The sequence below is a fragment of the Chinchilla lanigera genome, unplaced genomic scaffold, assembly GCF_000276665.1.
Source record: "Chinchilla lanigera isolate Chin_1 unplaced genomic scaffold, ChiLan1.0 scaffold00011, whole genome shotgun sequence".
Lineage (NCBI taxonomy): Eukaryota > Metazoa > Chordata > Mammalia > Rodentia > Chinchillidae > Chinchilla > Chinchilla lanigera.
Window position 1 is genome coordinate 35,538,784 of NW_004955412.1, and position 9,148 is coordinate 35,547,931.

Consider the following 9,148-nt stretch of genomic DNA (forward strand, 5'->3'; position numbering starts at 1 on the left):
CTATGATGCCCCATGCCAGGCAGCAGGTAGCAGCCCATCAATTGATCAATGTACCTTCATTGAAACAAATGCTTTCCTACTCCATGTATTTGTGCAATGAAAGAGAATGGCAACTAGACAACCCTGCCAGCCCCTCCCCTGCCCATTGCTCACTCTCTCTCTCTCTCTCATGTGCACACACACACACACACACTCATGCACATCTGCTCCTCTGGATAACTTTTGCTCTTAGAATGCCTTTCCTCAGAGACCAAAGCAGCTTTCCTATTGTCTTTGTCAGGGGCCCAGGCAGTGAGTGATCCTCTTCATCTCTCCTAACCGTGTCTCCTCTTTGCTTGGGCTCTGTCTGTTCCTCAGTCCCTGTACAAGATGCTTCCTGTGCTGCAGGCACCAAACCTCTGAGGACTAGAAAATTTAAAAGCCTCTAGACTGGGACCAACTTGGGTTCAAATTCCAGCGTTGCCACTACCAGCTGTGTGCCATGGGACAAGCCATTTATTTAGTCTGTGCTCATCAACTCCTTTCTCTATGAATGAAAATTAACTTGAATGAAAACAAGTGTGTGCAGCATTTATCCGAGTGCTTAGGACAAGGTGGTCATACAATGTGGAATCAGTGCTGTTATGATCTTCAATATGATCTTCAGTATTATATATGACCAGACTTGACATCACTGTCTACTCTACTCATGACTTCTGAACCCAAGGACAGAATCTGTCATGGTGCACTGATGTTAAACACTCCACATAGCTCAAATAGAATATGGGAACTTGTACAGGAATGAATTACCCTATTTTTTAAATTTAAAAGGCATGGGGAAGAGGGATGCAAGAAAATGTGAGGGATTTGGAGAGAAACTGCAATGTGCAGGCCACATCTGGATCCAGATTTAAATACACCAGCTGTAAGAAGTTCCCTCTGTGCTTTGGTTTTATTTTAGCAAATCAAGACATTTAAATATAAGCCAAAAATTAGCTGAATTCTTAGGAATTTTAAAGTTTATTTTACCTAATACATAGAAACATAAAATTTTACATATTAGTGGAGTACCATGTAATGTTTTGAAGCAGATATACATTGTTCAATGTTTCAATCAATTTACATACAGCTCCTCAAACACTTATCATTTCCTTATGTTGAAAACTACAAAAGCTCTTCCTTAGAGGTTTTAGAAATGTTGTCCATTTCTGTTATCTGCAGCCACCTCTTGTGCAACAACACACCATGACTTCTTACCCCTCTTGAATCCTGTCTTGGTTATTTTTCTCTCACTGCTGAAACAAAATACCTGACACTCACAATTAAGGAAAGAAAAGTTTATTTAGCTCATATCTTGTAAAGATTTCAGTCCGTACTCAGCTGACTCCAAGGCACAGCGGCACATGGCAGAGGGTTACAGTTCACGGTGGCTAGAAGAGAGCAAAAGCAGCAAGAGCAAAATGGGAGGAGCAGCAGCAAGAAGCTTCTTTCTCTCCCTTACACTGTATGCAAGCTACCCACCCTAGGTCAGGTGTAGCACTCACACCCATGAATTAATCATAAACTCTAGAAGCCGGTCCCATGACTGCATGAGGCTTTGGGGGGACATCTAGACATAAACCATAACAAATCCCTGCACCCACCTTCCCACCTTTCCTTTCTGCTGTCTTGCTCAGCACCATTCTACTCCCACCTGCTGTGAGGTTCCCCACAGGTGAGGTCAGGTTGTATTTGTTTTCCTGTGGGTGGCTTACTTCTTATAATGCTCTCTAGTTAGTTGTTAGGAGTCTTGTTGAGGGTGGGGAGATGAAATGAACATGAGTAGAATACTTTGAAAGTGGGAGATGAGTACCCGAGTTAATTTAACATTCTTCACCCTTCTATTTTCATGCATGGATGCAGTTTTATAAAGAAATAAGTATAAAGGTAAAGAAAAGCTCCAGGGACATAACTTCATCTATGCTTCCCAGTGACAGCACAGCTTCACACAGCTGGGAGGCTCCTTTTCTAGATCAAGGGGTCACAGTGTAATGACTTCCCATTCACAACCTACCCATTCCACAGCAGAATGTACATCACATACCTCTACTATATCACCATATCCCAGCACACATGACCTTGGACCAATCACCTAAACCCTTTGATCTTAAGAGTCACATCTCAGTGCTGGAGATGTTGGTATTGGCCTCTGTTTCTGCCTGGTGCCCAAGGAGTGCTTAGAAGACACAGTTTCTCCCTCCTCTCCCGCTCTCTGGTTTCTCTTGGTTTAACAAATCTCAGCTGGCTGTGAGAAGCCTGCGCAATGGGTGTTTATCACAAACCTGAGGAGGGCAGGAGTCCTTGGGCTGTAGAACATAGCTGAGTGCCCACAGCTGAGCTCAGCACCCTATACCTCCTCTGTCCTATGCACCCATGTGAGTCGCATCTTTGAGATACCAATATAAAATACATCTTTCACTGTCAAGGGATAGATCTACATAAATTCAAGAGTTCTTGTCTATGCAAGTGTGATATCTTGGCCTAGAAATGGGAAATACCAGCCAACTTAATATCTTGGGTTGAGAATCACTTAATTCTGATGCCAGGAGTATTTCATCAGCTGTCTCCAGCTCCAGGGAAAAATTAACCAAAGGAGCCACCTTAGATCTGCTACCATTTAGATCCAACTATTGCCATGGAGCACAGCAGGCCGGTATGGGACCAGGCTCTTTGTCAGAAGAGATGGGCTGCACACTGAGGGTGGGCAAGTGAAGGGCCTGTGGTAAGGGGGTTTGGCCTTTTGAGCAAGGGTAAGGATGTTGCTCGATTTTCTTTGCCAATAACACATACTACAAACTTGGCAGTTTATAAAAAAGAAGTTTTTATGCCTCCTTGTTCCAGTCTGAGGTAGAAAGGCCACAGCTGGTGATGGCCTTCTTGCTGGGAGAGTCTTGAAATGGTGCGGGGCACCATATGCAAGAGGCAGGGCACCTGTATGTGTCCTCTTTCTAGGATTTGGTCATGGGTGCTCCACTCTAATGACATTATCTAGTCCTACATGATTCCCAAAGTCCCACCTCTAGACACCATAGCTGGATGAAGTGTCCACCTTCTTAATACCTCAGCATGGGAATTACATTTCAACACATCGACCACAGGGACATTTAACCATACCCAAATCATAGCAGTAAGGATTTTGGCTTATACTATAAAAGGAAGGGGAAGATTTTGGAAGGTATATAATTGGGTTTTCTTCTGCCAAGAGTCCAGAACTGAATTTCTATCTATAGTTTTGGTTGAGGTCTTCAGAAAACTAAGGCATGTAATAAGCTTTTGTCTGTGCCAGTGTTTGAGACAGCAGAGACCACCATGATGAAGGGACAGGCCATGTTCACACAACTGTCATTCTGCTGAGGGACAGTCCTCATGAGGCTCTCTGGTAGAAAGCCACAGGCCTTCCTGGATCTTCAGCTGACCATGTTTAGTAGAGTAATCTCCTCATCCTCCGGGTCAGTTTAGCAAACTGTTATTTTGTTTATTTTGTTCAGCAGTCTAGTTGTTCCTGACAAGTGATTAAGTCCAATGTCTCCACTAAGGTCTGAAGGGAGCTTGTTTGGAGGTCTTCTGCTCATGTCCTTTACCAGGCAGGCCCTGGATAGAGAACACCTAAGCTGGCTGGATGTCAGGTGGGCTGGGTCTTGTCTTCATCTCCACTTCAGGGTTACTCTCACTTATGCCCTCTTACTTGATGCCCCAGAGGTTTAGAGAATAACTATCCCTCCTCCAATTCCAGATCACCCATTAACGAATTTCCTGTGCATTTGTCATGCCCTGTGGGGTTTCCCTGTAGCCTGGGTCTGCTTCTCAGAAGGTCCCACCCCCCCCAAACGCTGCAGATATCTTCCTCCCTGTGCAACACTGGTGGTGGGTGTGTGTGTACAGAGCCTGTGTGCAGTTCCATGTTAACTTCTTCACCGATTAAGTAGACTTCCCTGACATTCTCAGGGGAAAACTTTTATTATCAATTCTTAAAAGATATATTTAGAAATATCAGCATAATCAGTATAATGCATTATTTACTTAACCAAATGTGCTTTAAAAATACCATGGATTATATGCATCTGTTGTTTCTTGCAAGCAATTAATTGCCATGGAATCATCAATTTTTTATTTTATTTTCAGTCTAAAGCTATTGTTCTAATTAAAGACCAGACATGAATCTAAAGTTTCCTTGTCCCTAAAAATGGAACTTTCAGTCCTCCTAAGAGTAAGAATCTTAAATGTGTTGGATGAGCAGTCTCCTCCTGCTGCCCAAGGCCCAGCTATGGGTGAGCAGAGGCCTAGGAATAGTGCCCTCTTTGCACTATTCAAAGAGCTGTCCAGCCAAGCAGGGCCCAACAGGCATGCCTGAGTACAGCTCCAACCCTCCCCACTGCCTGGTGCAGTTCTGGCTCCTGGAGAGAAGCTGCATGGAGCCCTGGCAGTGCCTGTTCTGGTCTGCAGCCCAGCTGGGCTCCACAGCTTCCTTGTCAGGGGGAACTGGGACTGTAAGGAGCAACAACCAGGAAGGTTGCAACTTCTGGAGCTGGGATTCTTCCCTGAGATCTTTGCTCAACCTAGGCCTCATTGCCTCGACTCTGGCAGCAGACAGGAGGGAGGATGCAAGGCTAAGGGATGGGTGAAGAGGCTGGAAGGCTGGGAAATGATGCTTATTAAGAATCCCTTAAAAAAAAAAAAAAAGAGTTCCCTGTGTGATGAGAGATATTTATTGTGAATAAAGCAAAAAAAAAAAAAAAAAAAAAAAAACCTCAGAGTGAATATGATAATGATCTGAGGTGAGGTTTTATGGTTTTCCCTCTGGGCACATCAAGTCTACCAAGCACAAAAGATAGGAAATAAAAACAGAAATTGTCCTTTTTGTAGGACTACTCTAAAGCTTCCATGTCACACAGACAGATTTGGCTTTGCCTTATATTATGTACTCATCTTTCCCCTTTCCTTAAGCACCCCTTCTTCCACAACACAAATCCCTTCAGTGAGACTCTCTTCATCCTGTTTCTTCCCATCTTCTCTTGCAGTCTGACTCTGGATGCTCATTATCCCCCTAGTGATTTTTATCCTTTGAAGACAAGCCATATTATTCCCTGGCTAGGTCTCAGAAGCCTAAACAAGCTGTGAAAGTGTCAGCCAATTCTAAAAGTTAAACTTTTGGTAAAAAATTTTAGCACTTGTAAATCATGTTAATCTATGTGTATGCATGTGTGTGGCCTTTGGTTTCTCTATGATGTGATATAACCCAGAGTTAAATTTCCAGAAGTTACAGAACAAGGAGAGAAGAAAGTGAGTGTAGAAGGATGGGTTTTTGCCCCAGAAATGGAGCAGACACTTGGACCTGAGGTGGTGGATCCAGCTCAGTAACATGATGGTAACAAGCTTTTAGTGTGCTTCCATCACTAACAAAATACCTGAGATAACTGACTTATACAGAGAAAAGGGCTATTTTGGCTCACAGTTTTAGAGGTTCCAATCCACGGCTAGTTAGCCTTGTTGCTTTGGGCTTATGGAGCTGTGATGCAGCATAAAAGAGTACATAGAGGGTATGTGTTGGGGCTTCTCACTGCTGAGAGTGGGAGGATTCTCCATGTGGCCTCCACCAGCACCATGGGTGTGGTGAAAATCATGCTTTTGGCTGGGCTCCTCTGATGCAACCAGAGGGCAGCAGAAGGATGCTTTGTCACTGCTAGACAGGGATAGATGAGTAGATCTCTGTTCTCCATGGACACTGCTGCCCAGCAGGAATAGAAATATGTGCTCACTATTCAGGGTGCTCTGATAGAATGTTGCTGGGCAGGGGACATAGCCAGCATCAAGAGGGAGGAAGTCAATTTTTGCTGGTAGGGTAAGGAGGGAGCATGGTTTTTCTGTGGTGCTTAGTTGAAGTAGAGTGTTTGTTGTCTAAACCTATACTGCCTTCTTGTGCTGCCCTTGTCTTGGTCATTATGCTGGAATGAGTAGGCTATTTTTCCCTTTGTCTATACTTCCTGATGTTAAAGGATTGCTGGTTTATTTGTATCAGAATTTGGGACCTAGACCCACAGAACTCACTGTGGTAATTTTCCTTATGTCCTAACCTCTCTAACTGGTTTGCCTTCTTCTCTCTGCCTTCCAGTGTATTCTGTTTATAAAAATTTAATACGCAAAGTTTTCAGTTACACTTAAAAGAAGACTAGGGAAAAGCATTCCTACTCCAGCTTTCCAGAAGCTGAAGTCCCTCAGTAGTATGCAACCCACCGCCACATATCCAACATGGCCAAGCATGCCAGTGGGTGACAGGAGAGGTCATAAGTCAAGTTCTGAGAATGAGACTTTACATTGGGCAACACTGGTTTTAGGATACTTGAAACCACAATGCTGAGGTGAGTGGGTAATGATAATCTCTACTGGCATAAAAATTCCCAAGACCTTTGCCTCATGGTAAGACAAAGTTGGAATTTAGGATTTAGGATATGAATACCGGTCGTGCCTGATTTATATGTATGCAATGATAAATATGATAATATGGCATTAACCAATATGTGTTACAGCATTTGAGGCCCTGACAAAAGAAAAAAGAAAAAGACACATAGCATGTAAGTGGCTTCTGTTCAATATTTATTTCCTGAGCAGGGAAGTAGAGCTCTTGCCATATGGATAATGACTACTTGCCACGTGAATTGTAGGATCTGTCTATTAAGCAGCAGCAGAAAGTTGAGAATACTTGTGATAGTGTCCCAAAGGATGAATCGGATGCTTGAAGACTGGAAACTGCAGAAGTGTGAAGATAGGACCTGTTATGGCAGGGAGTAAGTGAGGTCATGCAAGAGTCCCTTGAAGCAGTATTGAGGAAAGGCTCAGAAAGCTCATGGAGTTTGACAAGCTAGGACAGATGTTCTATGTAAAACTCAAAGATTTCTGGTTTTATATTTAGGTCTTTGATCCATTTTCAATTGATTTTTCTACAAAGTGAGAGGCAGGGGTCTAGTTTCAACGTTCTGGGTGTGGATATCCAGTTTTTCCATCACCAGGTGGTAAAGAGGTTGGAGGACTATGGAATTCTCAAGAGACTCAACAGAAGTTAGATATTAGAAGCTAGAAGGAGGTGAATACAATTCCATGATGCATAGAAAGGTAAAGTATCGATCACTATGTTTTGACTTAATGTTTAAAAGACTCTCAAGCATCTATGAGGCAAATATATAGACAAGTACTGGGTACTCCCTGCTGTATTTGATGATGAGGCCAGGCTGGCTGAGCAGGGATGATGAGCCCTGAGTTGACATGATCTTTTCCCCTTAAAGACCAAGAACACCAACAAAAGAAGTTTACAGGGACACTCATGCATACCCAGAAGCCTTGAGCCACTATACTAAACCTATGGTCACCTGGATTCCAGGGTGGGTAAACTCCACATGACTGAGACCACCAGAGTTAGTGACAATCCTTTCCCAGAAATGAAACCATCTTTCAGAAGTATAAGTTCCAGAAAGATGACACCATATCTGAGATAATGACCATCTGGACCCTGGGTCATAGTCAGTTCTTGAAAGCCAGCCTCCTGCCCTTGGAGGAGGGCCAGTCTGCATCTGTGTGTCTACATGTGCCTCTCCAGCTCTGGAAGCTACCTCTAACCTCCCAATCACACCTCTAACCTCCCAATAAAACCTCTAACTTCCCAATCAAAGCTTTTCTCCCTCCATAAATCTATATCTTAGTTTTTATTTCTTTTTCTCCTAAAGCAAAAGGCCTAAGCTGGTGACATGATGACAAGCTCAGGGTCTTGAGCTGACCTTCTAAAGTGGAGGAAGACAACTCTGTTAGAACCAGAATATTAGAGCCAGAATGCTATGGCAGGTGCCTCAGTTTCATAACTGCCCCGCTGTGCAGTTCTGGGCAAACGGCTAAACTTCTATGAGTCCCAATTTCTTCAAGACAAAAGGTAGATACTAAAACCCACCTTCTTCAACAGGCTTCTTTTCTGATTAAATGATATGCATTCAAAAGTGCTTCAGATATGTTAACAGCTACAATTTTAAATGCAAATGTAAATCTAAATTCTCATTCTTATTTTAGTTCTGGAGTCCTCAAATTCCCAGATTTGATAACATTGGAAACTTTCTTTTCAGCTGTCTCTGATCCAAAGGAATATATGTTTCCCTTAATGTGATTTTTAAAAATTGGATAGAATAATTTTAGATTTACAATAAAGTTGTAATGACAGCATAGAGAATAGCTGTATTCCCTTTACCTAGTTTCTCCTAATGTTAATATTTTGCATAAATATAGTTCATTTGCCAAGACTAGGAATTAACTTTGGTACTAAACTCTGGGATTTACTTGGATTTCATCCATTTTACCACTAATCTTCCTCTTTGGTCTGAGGGTCTACTCCAGGATCTCACATGTGCTTAGACCTGTTCTTCAAAAGGCAGGCAGCCTGGGGACAGGACAAAGAGCTGACTGGCCAGGTTAGATGTGTTGTGATGAGGCCAGGCTGGCTGAGCAGGGATAATGAGCCCTGAGTTGACATGATCTTTTCCCCTTACAGACCAAGGACACCAAGAAAAGAAGTTTCAAGGTCAAGGTGGAATTAGATATTCCCCTCCTGTTTTCAGATTGAAAGGGTCGAGGTAGAAGTAGATTGAGCTGAAGATGAAATTAAAGAGAAAAGCAAATTTTAACTCCACATATGTTTAGTTTGCACTAAAAGATGCATTGTAAATAAGAGCTTGCTGATGCCAAGGGAAGATGATTAGGACAGCTTGTGAAATTCCTTCCTTGGGGAGCTTCCATGTCAAGGGAACAGTAAGTCCTTAGAGATGGGATGAAGGACCAGTGACAGCGACCATGAGCTGCCAGCACCTGGGCTATGCATTCCAGAAACAAAGGGAGTAAATAAGCACAATTTACAGAATAATTGGGCAGTTCACCAAGGCTTTGTTTTCCCATTTTATGTAAAGAAAGCCACCACAGTACAAGAAATTATTAGGGCTCAAATTGGAGAGAAAAAGAGCAGGTTGAAATTATGGCTTAGCACAAACAGATGTCTGACCTCTGCTTCCTTTTGGGGTTGAGGAGGGCAGTCAACCCTCCCCTTCCTGGGGACCTTGCCTTGGCAGGCTTTGTCCCCACACAATAGGGGTAGAAGCTTTCA